Consider the following 16698-nt stretch of genomic DNA (forward strand, 5'->3'; position numbering starts at 1 on the left):
TAACACTGTCCCCTGCCCTGGAAGCCACACCCCCAAGAAACACACACACTTGACTTCCGCCACACACACATTAAAGCACCGGAGGAGGTACAGGGTTATTTCCGCATCAGGTGTTACGATTTGGATCTAAATGTAGAACGCTGAATCTTCAGTGGCTCATTTTAATGACACACAAGCATGCTTACCCATTGAAGAACAGCACAGAAAGCTCACCCAACGTGTGTGTGATGACATGAGCAGGAAGTAGGTAGAAGATTACAGCAGGAGGAACAAATAGAGAGAGAGAGAGAGAGAGAGAGAGAGAGAAAGAGAGAGAGAGAGAGAGAGAGAGAGAGAGAGAGAGAGAGAGAGAGATAGAGAGAGAGAGAGAGAGAGAGAGAGAGAGAGAGAGAGGCCCAGTGTAGAGATGTAGGTCTCGTTGCGGTAAGACAGATAATGGCGCATGAAACAGCTCACGCGGCGAGATGGATTCCACATTATCCCAGTTCAGCTCATTTTAACCATAAGATGCTTATGGCTTATACTGTCTGACTTTATTACAGGAAGGGGGGGGTGTAAACAGGAGTCACAGGTTGCGATATCACAGCGAGGAGGGAAGATCCGCATCCGCCCTGATAAAATAATGCAGATGATACCCAGCTCTATTTAACATTAGACTCTGCTAGTGATTCTGTTTCTTCCCTGCTAGCATGTTTAAAGGATATTAGAGAATGGATGGATGAAAATTTTCTTCAGTTGAATGAAAACAAGACAGAGGTCATCCTGTTTGGCTCCAAACCGCAGATTGACAAATACAGTGCTTTCTAAGGGAATTTTCAGTCAAACAATCACCCTTATGTTAAAAATCTGGAGGTCATTTTTGATTCCGACCTGAAGTTTGACAATCAAATAAATGCCGTGGTCAGGGCCAGCTTTTTCCAGCTAAAGCGACTTTGAAAGTTAAAGCACCTTCTGACTTTTAGGGATTTTGGAGACTGTTATTTACGCTTTTATGTCCTTTTAAGATTTGATTACTGTTAATGCCTTGTATGCTGGAATTAGTCAGTCATCACTGTCAGGATTACAGATTGTCCAAAATGCTGCAGCTCGTTTCCTCACTGGGACAAAAAAGAGGGAACATATCTCACCTATCCAGGCCTCTCTCCATTGGCTCCCAGTGAAACAAAGAATTGATTTGAAGGTTTTCATTTACGCATTTAAAGCTCTACATGGACTTGCCCCTATTTATATATCAGAACTTTTAAGTTTTTATTCTCCTCAGAGATCACTTAGATCTTCATCTCAGCTGTCATTAAAGGTGCTATAAGCGATCTCACGCGTTTTTTTAGGCCAAAACATTTTTTTTCACATACCGCAAACATCTCCTTACTATCCGCTAGCTGCCTGTCCCCTGAACACACTGTAAAAAAACACGGTCTCTGCAGACAGCCCAGGCTCCACAAACTGCAGCAAAAACAAACTGAGCAACAAACAGAGCGACCCGCAGCACGAAACATAAACTGTTCCAGCCAATAACCGACAAAAATGATGTGGGGGTGGGGTTCGGGGGGTTAGTGCGAGGATGAGGAGGAGGGAGGGTCTAGCTAGCCTCCGTTTTGTTTGATAATAATTCAAACATCAACAAGAGGTTACGCCAACCGAGATCGCTTATAGCACCTTTAAAGGCACACTATGCAGTTTCCGTTTTTTTCTCAAACAGCGACCCCTAGAGTCACTGTGGAGTACTTGTATTTAATGTTACTGTCGTAAATACCACTCACCCAGAGCCGCCGTTTTCTTTTCCTTGACTCTTCCGACCGCGCTTTCTTCGTTTTCTTTGAAATGCGCGGTAGTGTCTTCCATAGAGGCTGCTTCATATGTTGTTGATGTATGTGACGTCGTGCCGTAAAGCAAGTCGTGATTCTCGTGAGATTTGTCGGGGCGCCACCTCTCAAACCTGCATTTTGCCCCCCCATTTTAATTAAGGAGTGCCTCGGTTATCAGAGAATTCTTTCTCTACACTGCCTCTTAAGCCGCGTTTCCACCGCAGGAACTTTCCCCAGGAACTAGGAACTTTGGGCTGGTACTCGATGTGTTTACACCGCAGGAACCAGGGTCTAAATGAAGTTCCGGGTAAATATTTCCCCCTCCGATAGTCCCTGCTCACGAGGTAGTACTTTTTCAAAGTTCAGGAACTTTCAGGGGTGGGATTTGTGCGCTGCACAAGCTGATTGGTTGTGTTCACGCCGCATTTTGGTTGGATGACTCCACGCAGCATTTTATTTATTTTTAACCTCCCTTTTTAAAAAAATCTATTGCGGTTTGTGTTGTGGCTTCATGCAGTAAGAGTTGTCTGTCTGCAAATATGGAATTTAATTAAAACAAGTAATAAAATCTCGTTGAGTGTTTTAGCGCAATTTTCTGACCTCATGGGATCACAACACTAAGAGATAGTAAATCTTTTCCTGGATTTTTTCTGTGCGTTCCCGAGATTAGACCTTCCTTAACATAATGCCGAAAACCTGAAGTCTCTAGGTGGTCTGGTTGAGGAGTAGATAGAAGTGCAAGATTGGTGCGCACAGACAGAACAGAAATCATGAGTTAACAATCGCAATTTTGTCCGGTGGAAAATTGCTAAAAAACTGGTGGATTGGCGACGAGTTTCAGGCTTTATTTTGTGGAAGAGGAAACTTTCTGCGCGTTCGTCCCAGCCATCTCACGGTCAATGTCCGCAATAGCTGATAACATACAAATTTTATATCTAACGTTAGCATTACGAGCTTACTGAACACGCTTTATCAGTGCTCGTCTCTTTTCTGCCACAGCTTTTATTATTAAGTCATTATGTTTACACATTGTCATCTATTGCAAGGCACTCCAAACCATGTTATAAATGTACTATAACAGGATTGAAATAGCGCTTTGAGGTTAGTAACAAACAACTATTTACAAGACTGTCACTATTTATGATTGATAGACAGCAAAAAAGTTCCTGGGAAAAAAGTTCCTGGGACAAATTGTTCCGGGTAATTTCGGTGGAAACGCGGCTTTAGATGTTCTACCTTGGACCGAAGAGCACCCAAATTAAACTCAAAAGGAATTGAGCACGCCATTCATCTTGAATCTAAACCTGTCCCGAAAGCTCGTTTGAAAATAAAAGGAGATAGGTCTTTTTCAGTCTATGCTCCAAAACTTTGGAACAAACTACCTTTAACGATTAGAGCTTCTCCCAAATTAAAAGTTTTTTTAAAGCAGCAATTAAAGCCTACCTTTTTTTTCAGGCTTACTAGTAACTCAGTTTTATTTTTGTATGCATTTTTTTTTTAAATGCTATGGGGTTGCAGTTTTTGTGATGTTCCAGGTTATGATTATCTTTTGCTTATTATAAATTTTCTGTTTTCATTTTTTAGGTTTTTGGTTTGAATTTTTGACATGTTCTGTTTTACTATGTGCGTATTTTTGCTTTACTTGTGAAGCACTTTGCTCAACATTCGTGTTGTTAAAAGGTGCTATATAAATACACTTTGACCTTGACTTTGACCTTGACCTTGATATTTCAGTAAGATAAAAATCACTGTAAGCCAAATGGCTCCAGGAATCACTATTAAGTAGCTGTGATTATTCTTTTCTTGTGGTGTCATAAAAACAGAAGCTGCTGATCTACAGTCCATTGAGTGGAAGAACGTCTGAGTCACGGCCTCGTTAGAGAGAGAGCTCCATGCTTATTTTCAGATAATGAAGGGGTGCACAGAGAGTTCACGAGTCTGTAAATCAGATTCCTGCCCTGAATCACATGCCTAAAAATATCCCACAATGCATTCATCCAGCAGTAAACATATACAATGGCTTTATTTTGACCTGAAAAAGATCTGTAATACAGTTCTTGTAATGCCAAGAAACCAAAAATCTGAAGTCTGTGATTTGCAAGTCACAATATCCAAAGGTAAAAGATGTTCCTTATATTTATGTATGATACACATTTGTATAAATCAAGTATATCAAGTGTAAATAAAACTATGGATATTATTGGTATTATTTAAGTAATATTAAAATGAATACATAATTTAGCAAGTGATTGTTTGGGAACTCTTCCATTTAATTTGACAGGAAAAACAAATAACACATTTGTGGTTAACACTGGCTTTTAAATGTTTCATATAATTATACTATAAGTACTTATTTTTACCTCCATTTAAGTTATTGATACTGGAAACATAATATTACTTTCATATATATCATCAATGTACCTTCTGTACCAGATTGAACTGCTTTACACCAAAGCAACATGCAAAAAATGCCCATGAACCTTTCACAGTCATACCAACAGTATGGCTTTTCATGTGAATTTATTTTCATTATGATGACTCTAATTTATTTTAACCGCAGGGTTCGCAGTCTTTGCTGCTAGTGTAGATTTGTGTAGACGTTAATTCATATCAATTAGTGTGTTTTTTTTTTTTTTATATCAACACTTGAATAAAGCAAAATGGGGTGTTGATGTTTTAAGTTATTTCAAACATTTTACTTTAAAGGATAATAATGGAAATTAACAGAAAGGCTGCAGTTTCAGCTTCAAGGATGTGTTTGATTCATTTTAAAGCAATTAATTTATTTTTCATTATTGTAATTAGTATTTTAAGGTATAATTTTTAAGAGTGGAATAGCAAATCCTCAAAAAAAAAAAATCCTTTTTATGGGTTTCTCATTATAATTAAAACTACAATAATGAGATAATGGTGTCATGGAAGTTTGATGCTGATTGACATTTCATTTCACCTCTTATTGAAAGAAGCATTTATTTTAGCAGCAACACGGCACATTGTGAATGTATATTAATTTTGGATATTAAGAGAATAGTAACGTCGGTTAAACGCTGGCGGGGAAAGAGTTAATGTACATAATGACTTCACCCAAGGCTGGAAGTGTGTGTATATGTTACCGGCAAAGTGTGAAATCCCGGTATTGTATAGAATGCCTAGGCAATGTATAGAATTCCTGATGTTTTTTGCAAAAAATACATTACCTAATTCTATACATTACCTACAGGTAGGCATTCTATAGAATGTTTTCTGTGGATTAAATAAAGTCTATGCTTCCTATAGAGAACTATAATTAGATACATTTATCTTTGTCTTTCTGTTTGCACTGTTTTTACAGTAAAACTTATCAATGCTACTTTTTAATAAACTTTTTGCCTGTATAGTTTTTGTACACTGTTTTACACTGCCGTCTTGAACTTGAGAATGCGACGCGTCTGGTGTGTCGAATGTTTATGGTTTATGATCAGGTGATTTATGGTTTATGGTTAAATGATCAGGTTTAGGTTTCCTGAACAACTTTTATAATGTTAAGTCACTGTGTAAGTTAGCGTTCCATTTTGCTCCATTAACAGACAGTTAATCAGATAAGAGGGATAACAGAGTTCCAAATTTAGCCTAACATACATTATGCTTACATCTGTAAGAAATTTATTATAAATAAATCACTTATTTCACTCGCAAATAAGCACTGTAAATGATTTGAGGGATGTAATGACATAATAAATGTTCTTTTAAATTGAAACATACAGCATGTTTTGATAAAAAAGACACATTTTGTCAAACTAAACATAGGATCCTCTAAATTCTGGCAAATTTAAGTACAAAAATAACTCTTTCTCTGTGTGGCTAGTAGCTGGATGCTTTCACACAGTAGTGGACCGTGGTGGCCTTAGGGTGATGGATGGCAGTGGTGCGGATTAGGAGCCGGATTAAAACATCCATCCCGTACCTACTCGGGAAAAGGTTTGTTGGATCAACATCCTGTTATTTACCCTGTCACTCCACTCCCTCTGGCATGAGCCCTGCACCAAAGAGCAGAATGGGATTCTAGGTCAGTGAGAGAGAGAGCTGCTCACGGCAAGGTCGAATTCCCAGCCTCAGCCTCCACAATCCAGAAAAACGGAATGCTTAATGTGTAATGAGTGTAAAGTTACCATACAGGGTTACTAAAGCCTATAGCAAATTGGGGGCTTCAGTAGCTGCGCATGTGTTAAAGGGTTAGTTCATCCAAAAATGAAAATTCTGTCAGTAATTACTCTCCCTCATGTTGTTCCAACCCACTAAGACTTTCGTTCATCTTCAGAATACAAATTAAGATATTTTTGATTAAATCTGAGAGCTGTCTCACTCCTCCATAGGCTTCTATGGGATCGAAACTTGCCGGCCCAGAAAAGTTAGTAAAGACATCGTTATAATAGTCCAAGTGACTACAGTAACTCAACCTTAAGTTTATCAAGCGACGAGAATACTTTTTGTGCGCAAAAACAAACAAAAATAAAGACTTTATTCAACTATTAATTTTCTTCTATGTGGGCCTCTGAGTGAGTTCACGTAGTGTAACAGCGCAGCGCTTCTGGGTTTTATAAATCAGAATTGAATAATAATAATAATAATAATAATAATAATAATAATAATAATAATAAATACATACCGATATATACAATAAATGAAATGCTTGAAATTAGTTCAGTAGCCAATCAACCCAATCAACTTCACAATTAGTTTCATATAATATTCATATTCAACAATATATTCTTACATTAATAATATACTTATACTTATAATAATAATAATAATAATAATAATAATAAATTTTGAAATTATATATATATATATATATATATATAATTTATTTAAGTTAGGTTTCTATTGGGCTGCTAAACTAATATATTATTATTATTATTATTATTATTATTATATAAATCATGGCCAACCAGCAAAGTTTTTCTGGTGAAGCTGTGAAGCCATTAGCCTAGTGAGGGAACCAGCAAACCAGCATACTATAATGGACACCCATATCCAAAACATGACCAGTAATGATGGTGACCAAAAATGCTCAACAGGTGTTGATTATAGGTAAATATTAATAACAAGTATCTCATGACCCACATTGTTCTCAGCACACTTGCTTTAGTAAATGAGGCATGTACTAACAGATCATACCATGGTGTTTTTGAATCATGGCTGAATGCAAATCTCTGTGTATGTGGGGCATTATGATGGACTCAACTTTTTTGTAACTCTAGACTTCACTGCAGCATATTTCTCATTAAAACAGAGGTAGGGCTTTGGAAGATAGATGGCACAGACATATGGGCATTTAAAACATTGAACAGTAAACAAGTAGCCACGGCCAGCATAATGTGCTGCACTTGCCCGAGCAGAGAGAAACATTTTAAAATAAACACGTGTAGAGGGCCATTGGGTTGGCGTAAGGTTTTCATGCCAACTCCCAGCATAATCCTTTAAATTGACTGCATACTTAACCCACAGAGACACATACTTGCAGATTCAGACAGACACAATGAGTTGGTGCAGCACCATGTGCTCACATACACCCAGTGGGGTGTGAAGGGGATGTTTGTGGAGATGAACCTTGCAAAAAGAATGAAATTCATCCATGCCGAAACTCAAGCTGTGCTAATGTCATGCGAAGAAGCCTCAGAAGAACAAATAATCACCTCTCTGTCTCTTCGTCTGTGGGTTGTGACTTCCACTCTTTTCATTTTTTTCTTGTGTACAGGCTTTTCCCCTCCTATATTTGGAAGCTTTCCAATTATACTGTATCATGAGCCAACATCTAATGTTGAATAAGAATGTAAAAAGTTTTGTAGTATCAGCTAATCTGATAGAGAACGATCTTTCAATTTAATCACTACTCTACCAGACTATCAGCATAAAGTCTAGTCCATTTTGCAGGTTATTGTGGCCAAGTACTGCCCACTTTGACAGGAATGGGTCGTCTAGCTGACAAATAAAACAGCCAACCACAATGCGCTTCTTTTATGTGACATTTAAGGGCGGATAAATCCGAAATAGATGATACTATAATAACAGACCTGCATGCAAGTGGTAACTCTGGTACAGCAGTCCATGAATGGCTTTAAAGGGAATGTATTAAGAAATTAGAGAATTTCTGAGAATTGGCAGCATGAACTCCCAGAACAATTCAAAAGTAACAAGTACCAAATAATTTCACGCCATCAGGGTTTGATGTATGATGAATGACTAAAGCTATGAGGGCAGTTACAGATACATTTGATTGCTTTAGCTTTTGAAAAACCTAAACCCCTTTGTGAAACCACCTTATTGATTTGACTGGTTTCAGCACCACGGACAGCGGCATGCAGTGCTGCTACTCGGCAGGTCAGGGAAATGTGTCTGTTACTGTATGTAGTGATTTGGTATGTAGAAGACTGGGAATGATGACTGTTGGAATGTGAGCCAGTTTAATACAACACCTACACAGCAAATTAACCACAATAATGCTGAATTATGGTGATATGTCTTCCGTCTTCTGCTTGCAAATAAGGAAGCAGAAGGGCTAAGGGCAAGTTCTATATGAACAATTTATTATGAGCCTCATTTAGATAAAACGAGGTGTGATTACTCAGAAAAAGAAAAATGTGAAATAACACAGAGGAAAAACTACAGAGCCCCTAAAGGGACAAAAATATGACATGGGAGAAAAAAAATTAATATTTCAATTGCAAAAGTTGAAAAAAATTCCCATGAGAAGCTTTGCGTTCACTCGCAAAACCTTTGCTTCCATTGCAAAAAACATTTGCGTTCCCTCGCGAACTTTGCATTTGCACGCAAAGAACTCAAAAGGTTTGCAGGGGAACAAACACAAAGTTCCTCAGGGGAACACAAAACTTTTGCAAGAGAACGCAAAAGCATTTAAATATATTTTTTCATCCCATCTCATATTTTTTCCATCACCATGGGCCCTATTTTAACGATCTAAGCGCATGGTCTAAAGCGCACGGCGCAAGTGCACTTGGGGCGAGTCCGAATCCACTTTTGCTAGTTTAACAATGGGAAAAATGGTTGGCGTGCCAGGCGCATGGTCTAAAAGGGTTGTCCCTATTCTTTTAATGAGTAATGGGTGTGTTTTGGGCGTAACGTGCAATAAACCAATCAGAGTCTCATCTCTCATTTCCTTTAAAAGCCAGTTGCGCTCACGCCATGGCGGATTCACTATTTACATGACGGAATTACATGGGGTTCTCCAGAGCGCAAACGGATCTGCCTCGTGCGTGAGGTTATAACCTAGCAAACACTTGCGTCGCGCCTGACGCTGCATTGCGCCGGCTGTATAATAGGGCCCCGTGTCCCTTTAAGGGCTCAGTAAATAATCACTACTGTGAAAAAGTTTTGGGTTGGTAAGATTTTTTTATTTTTAATTTATGAATGTTTGTAAGTCTCTTATGCTCACTCAAAAAATGGTTTATGCTCAGAAAAAAAACATTCATATTGTGATATATCATTACAATTGAAAATAACTGTTTTCCATTTTAATATATGTAAAATGTAATTTATTTTTGTGATTTCAAAGCTGAATTTTCAGCATCATTACTCCAGTGTTCAGAGTCACATGATTCTTCAGAATTAATTCTAACGTGTTGATTCAGTGCTCAGAAACATGTATTACTGTTATCAATATTGAAAACAGTTGTGCTGCTTTTTGTTTTTGTGAATGGTCCCTGGTTTAACTAATGGTGTGAGTTTGGGGGCGGGGTTATCTGTTTGTCTGACTAATGGATGAATGTTCAGGAAACCTGTTTGATAACCATCCTTAATGTTGGAATTTTGCAGAACTGCATGCATAAGCTTTAAGCTAACACCAAGTGTCCACACAATACAATAATTATGAATAAAAAGGACAAGATTTTAGCATAGCTTCTCATTTTTTTCTTGTCTCTTTCCCCCTTAGCCTCAGGGATTCAGAGTTCTACACTTTACAAAACGACAGGAGGAAGCCAAGGGATGTGAATAACTGAAGTATACAAAAAGAGCCTTTGTAGGACACATTCTCCTTGCTGCTCTCTGGAGCTCTCTCCCGTTTACTACATTACAAACAGATTAAAGAAGCAGCCCCCAGTCCCTCGGGAGCCCCCTTAAAGCCTCGCAGACCCTACACCTCCACTGCTGCCCACATCCTTTACCCTGAGAAGAGGAACGAGACAGAAAAGGGAGGCAGAATAAGAGGAATACTAAAAGAGAACAGAGTGTGCCACACACAAAGACGTACAGAAATTACCCCTTCGCTAAAAGGGTGATAAGAAACCACACAAGAGCACTGCTTTTTTCCCACACACAAGACACAATTGCATCTTAGACGTCTGTCTTGAATCTGTAATTTGCTCATTTAGTCCCAGAATGCCCCTCTTCAGCCTTAGCTGCAAAGACCAATTCAAGTGCAAACAAAAAAAACGAGAACAGAAAAAAAGATTATTACTGTATCTTCCAAGTTTTTCACAAACCAAAAAGAGAGAAACTTGGTAATTGCCACCCGCTAAACGAAACTGAGAGGAAGATGTCGAGTTCTATGACACGATGGCCTCGCCAGCTGCTGGAGCTGAAGAATGAAAGTCGGCCATCAGAGATGTGTCTTCACGCGCCATTGTGCTTGACTGCGATCTCCATCGATCTCACTCTGTCTCCCGCTCTCATTTCCTGTGGATTAGAACTTCCCTATTCATTGCTTTACACAAAGACTGTATCACAGTTCCTCTCTCTGAGGAGATGATTGTAACGGGGGACATTTCTAACGCTCAGAATGTCTTCAGTCACACTCAAGTTAGTGTGATGACACTTACTCAGCAAAGCGAGTCAGTCGGTAAAGATCAGTCTCTGCCTGAGAAAGAACGATGTGATCTGTTCACTTTTAGAATACATATATGAAAGATAGTGTTTTTATTCAATTACATTTAATTATTTATTTTTTTATTTTGAAATTAAATTAAATTAAATTCTATAATTTGTTCCTAAAAATGTCAAATCCATACAAACAAATCCATATTTTAGCCACTATTTAGACTATATATATATATATATATAATAATTTAATAATAATTTTTTTATTAATGTTACAAAAAATTGCAAACCTCAGTTTAAACAAATAAAAAAAAAACAGGTTGTACAATGTTTATTTTATGAAGGTTAAGCGTCTTCAATCTTTGTGAACGAATGAACGAACAAACGAATTAATGAATATGGCACCCTATTTTGTACTCTATTTGTAGAAAGTGCCACAACTTTGACAACATTAGTTTTGTGACAGAAAATCAATGCTTTCTCTCTCTGGGCCCTATTTTAACGATCTAAGCACATGGTCTAAAGCGCACGGGGCAAGTGCACTTAGGGCGAGTCCGAATCCACTTTTGCTAGTTTAACGACGGGAAAAAAGGTTGGCGCTCCTGGCGCATGGTCTAAAAGGGTTGTCCCTATTCTCTTAATGAGTAATGCGTGTGTTTTGGGATTTATGTGCGTTACACCAATCAGAGTCTCATCTCCCATTCCCTTTAAATGCCAGTTGCACTCGCGCCATGCAGACTCGCTATTTACATGACGGAATTTGATATGAATGAACGCGTCTCCAGAGTGCAAACGGATCTGCTCGTGTGCGAGGTAAAAGTGTGCAAGCAGACCATCTACGGGACAAGCCGGATTCCACCATATCTTTATGTACACAATAATAATATTTTACATTGTAATACTTTTATTTTTAATATTTGACATGTTTGTGTGCTGCTGTGCGTCCCTGTGTGTTTAATAAGCAGAGTGTACGCGCGTTGTGGACCCGCCTATAGGCGCACATTACTAACGCGCTCATTAGATAACAAAATAACTGCGCCATTGACTTTAGACCAGGTTTTTGTTGGTAAATGGCGCAGTCTATTTCTGTTGCCTCAAAATAGCAACGCGCCAACAATGCGCCTGAACACACCTCGTTTTCAGACCAGCACACCCATGGGTGCACAAATGGGCGCAAATGCATTTGCTATTTAAATAACGTGGCGCAGGACATGAAAATGATAACTGCGTCAGGCTGAAACTAGCAAAAAACACTTGCGTGCGCTTTGCGCTGCATTGCGCCGGGTGTAAGATAGGGCCCTCTGTGTGTGTGTGTGTCAAGTCAAGTCAAGTCAAGTTTATTTATATAGCGCTTTTCACAATACAGATTGTATCAAAGCAGCTTCACAGTATTAAATTAAAATAATACATCAATGCTTGTTTCTAGTGGAAAACGTCCACGTTTGGTAATGCTGATCAATAGTATTGTTGCTTGATTAATTAAATTAAATATCCCCAAATATCCCCCAACTGAGCAAGCCAGAGGCAACAGTGGCAAGGAACCGAAAAACTCCATCAGGTGATCTAATGGAGAAAAAAAAAAACCTTGGGAGAACCCAGGCTCAGTTGGGGGCCAGTTCTCCTCTGGCGTTTATGAACTAGAGGTCGGATTTAACTGTAAGAGGTCGGATTTAACCGTAAATCCGGTATAAATGTAAATGTGTGTTTCAGGTAAAACCTATGTTATGGGGACAAAACGTCCCAACAAAGATGCCAATATCCGTAGACCTTGTGGGGACATTTTTGGGTCCCTATGAGGAAAACAGCTTATAAATCATAATGAGTGATGTTTTTTTGAAAAAGTGTGTGTATGTGTGTGTGTGTGTGTGTGTGTGTGTGTGTGTGTGTGTGTGTGTTTGGGGACACATGCTCCTCATCTCATGTGAAGCTCTGTCCTTTTCATAGGGAGCGACTAAAGGCTTCCCACGGCACTGAAAAGGGCACCATAACCTGCTGGCAATTAACAAGCACCACAGCCGATAAAGAGAGAGAGAAAGACAAAGACTAGAAGAAGGAGAGAGAAAGATAGAACAACCAAGAGGGACAGTGATAGAGAAAGAGAGAGGGCAAGGCTGATTCATCAGATGAAACGTGATGGAGAACAGGGCGAATAAAGGCAAAATCGTCACAGAGTGAAGAAGAGAACTTCAAGGCCTCAGGGAAGAGAGATGGAGGAAAGGAGAGGTGAGGGAGGGAGATCAGTGGGAGGTAAGGCAGCTGGAAGGAAAGGTGGCATTAAGATGAAAGAAAGCATGCAGAGACCAGTTGCACTTCAAACTAAGGTCAGGAAGCATGCAGTGATGTACGGAGAGGAGATAAAGAGTGAGAGGGGTAATTGAGAGAGAGAGAGAGAGAGAGAGAGAGAGAGAGAGAGAGAGAGAGAGAGAGAATATGGACCATTAGTCTGGTCACTGTCAATTACCAAAGGCAACGGTGAGAGGAAGAAGTTGTGTGAATATGTTTGAGTTTATGAACATGTCTGTCAGCCTATTTTATCACACAGCTCTCTGGAATCTGTGGATTTTAATTGGTTAATTGCAACATTCTGGTATCAAATATATTCTGCAAAGTCCTGTAAACTGTTTTGACAGTCGTCCTTGGTAATCAGATTTCTACACTTGTTAGTTTCATGCCTCTCATAGCTCTCCGCAGTCACACAATCCAATCATTTCAGCTTTTCATTTTCATGTGCTTTTATTTATATATTTGGAAAGTGGCATATTGAGTGATAAAGTATGCAGAAGCTCATTATCACAAAATAAACCCTTCAGGAATACACAATAACTCATTAACCTGTCTATGATGACGGCTACATTATTTTTTACTTTTATGTCCTAGAAGTATTTTATAAAAATAAAAAATACATTTAGTAACTGAACATTTTTGATTAACAACAACAACAACAAAAAAGCTTTAAATTCTGCCCTCAAGTAGCATTAAACACATTTTTTTATATTAAATAAAAAAATATATTACAAAAAATATACTTATATTTATTATAATGTTATTATAATATATAATATTTTTTAAAGACATTAAAACTTATTGCAAGCACGCATTAAAATGTTTAAAAATGACAGGAAAGACATTTATATTGTTACAAAATACCTCCGTTTCAAATAAATGCTGTTTATTATGGAACGTAAGATTAAAAACTGTTTATTTCAAAAGCTGTTTATTTCTTCCTTTCCAAATAAATGCTATTTATTGCTTTAATGCTTTCTATTCAGCGAATAATCCTGAAAAAGTATCATGGTTTCCACAAAAATATAAATCAGCACAACTATTCAACATTGATAGTAAGAAGAGCAGCAAATCAAATCAGCATATTAGAATGATTTATGAAGGATCATAATGACACTGAAAATTCAGATTTTCCATTAGCATTGTCACATGTTGGGGCTTCATGTTTTATGGGGACATTCCATAGACATAATGATTTTTACTCTGTACAAACTGTATATTCTATTTCTCCAACCCCTAAACCTACCCATCACAGAAAACATTCTGCATTTTTACATTTTCAAAAAACATAATTCAGTATGATTTATAAGCTGTGTTCCTCATGGGGGATTTTCCAAAAGAACAAGGGTTTTGGATATTGCCATCTTTGTAGGGATGTTTTGGACTAGAACCACACACACACACACACACACACACACACACACACGCACACACACACACACACACACACACACACACACACACACACACACACGAGAGAGAGGGTAATGCCCATATAATCTTGATCCCACTCCCTCATAACCGCTTACAGGTGTTAGTCAACCATGCAAAGCTAATGATTATGACAAACCATGTTTGCCCCTCTACCACTCCCAAGCACCATCAATACCCATAAGCCCCTGTAACATCAACATGCTCTGTTCACAAACATCATCCGCACATGCACATCCTAACTGCACGCAATCTTCCCCTCCACATGCAAACAAATTCCACACAGCTTCACTCAAAACAAATTAACCGGTAACAAATACAGCGCAGACTGACTCTGATAGCCCCCTGAGTCCATTCACACATGCCACAGCTGCACCTCCACACTTCTGGAAAAACACTACTCAGCCGCTGTGCACACATCAGATAGTCAATCCATTATGTTATCATAATCAAAAGCAATGTGTTGCTTAGCACCCTGCTTTTTTTTTTTTTTTTTTTGCCAGTCTTGATTAAAATGGCCCCATGGAGGGTTCGATTTGTTTGGAGGGATTAAATGTGATTTATTGTGATTGTAAAAGAGTAAAGCTAGGCAGTTGTAAGCTTTGGAAGAAAGAAAATAAAACATTAAAAAGGAAACTCTGGTAAGGTCATTCCGTACATAAAAGAGAATTTATGATTACAAGCCTTGCACAGTGCAAAGTTCATTTTTTCCCTCTTTTCACATTCTCCAGAGATGCTTTTAAAGACTTTGTCCAAAAAAACAACAACAAAAAAACTTCTGTGAACGAATTAAGATGAGTAATGGGCTTATATCATCATAACTGATTGTAGAGTCACAATGAAATGTCCAAACTAAAGGCTGGTTGAGAATATTTTGAGAATATCTTGTAAAAAGATACAGATTTTTATAAGATACAGATTAAAGATTTTTTTTTTCAGGATACGATCTTGAATTTGAAATAGAAATACTTTGCAACATTATAAATGTCTTTACTGTTGCATCTGATCAATTTAACGCATTGCTAAATTAAAGTATGCATTTCTTTCAAGACAATCTTATTGACCCCCAAACCTTTGAACGTTGGTGTATATAATTAATTTTCATGTTTAATTATTAATAAAATGGATACCACACATTTTTGAAAAATGCATGTCTATTTAAAGGTAATTTCTAATGTCTGTCATCAAGGTAATGTCTAATGAGTGCAAGTAAAGACATGCATTTATTAAGATCAATTCTCTGCTGAATCAATTTAACTAATCATGGAAATTGAATATGAATCAGAGTGATGCTTGCTATGAATAAATTAATTCACAGAAGAAGAAAAAACTTCATTTTTACTTGATTATGCACAGGCACAGTGCAATAACTACAGTGAGCTGGAAGCAATTAGAAATCACAGTATTGTGGTTCAGGCGACAACAATAAAAGAGGAGGCGAGAGAAAGATGATTGTAATCTTGAAAATCTGAAGCTGGGAATTGTTTAAATGAACAGATAATTGCTGTAACAGTGACAACACAAACAGATCTATATTGAAAGAGATAGAGAGAGAGAAAAAATACACCTATGAAGTCCAGAGTCTAATTTTCTCTTCTATACAGTACAGTATCAATCTCCCCCTGCAAGAGTCTGATAATGAATAAAGAGCACTGAATGTTGCTTCACTCCACTGGCTTGAGCTTTGGGAGTGATTTTGCCATGTTTGGGTTTATAATAGCGATAAAAATCTCAATATCTCGCCTCTTTTTAATCACACCAGCGCATTCATCTCGGAATGATTTGGAATGTAATTTGGTGGGGGAGGTAATCAGGTTTTTGCGTTAATTGACTTTGCGGCCTGCAGATAGAAGGGTTTTTCTGCTCCAGTAATTACCGCCCGCCATTCTCCTGTCTAGTCAGGTCTGCCTGTTGCCGTGCCGACCACCTCCCGGTGCGTATTAATGATGCGTGAGGTGTGCTGCGCCAGCGGGGAGTTACACAAAAGGAAATACTCGAGACACACAAGATTCCAGCGTTCACGCACAGGTACATTCTCTCTACGAGTCGGCACAGTAGACGCAGCTGCCATCATAATCAACGGCTTTATCCATTAAAACTGCAACAAAACTGCAACGTTGCCCCTCACTCTCAAAGTGTGTAGTTGGTGACCAAAGTCTCAGAAGGTCAAGCTTTGGCAACAGTCGCTTTTGCTCATTGTCAAAGAATGACAGTAACTCGCTGTCAGTGTGAATGTATCTCACGTCTCTCTCTTTGTCCTATTCTCTCCCACCTTATTTGTGATGCTTCAAAAACTCTTTTGTATCGCTCCTCCCCGATATAAACAGACTCCGAGCGCAGATGTTTTCCGACACAAATACAAACA

The 16698-nt window shown here is 38.3% G+C and overlaps 1 protein-coding gene across 1 annotated transcript in view; it reads right to left on the bottom strand.

Moving 5' to 3' along the window:
- The window catches only part of adgrb2 (adhesion G protein-coupled receptor B2), a 295002-nt gene that overhangs the window by 80919 nt on the left and 197385 nt on the right, over positions 1–16698 (bottom strand). The window lies entirely within an intron of this gene.

Source organism: Abramis brama (genome assembly GCF_963993115.1).
Source record: "Abramis brama genome assembly, chromosome: 12".
NCBI lineage: Eukaryota > Metazoa > Chordata > Actinopteri > Cypriniformes > Leuciscidae > Abramis > Abramis brama.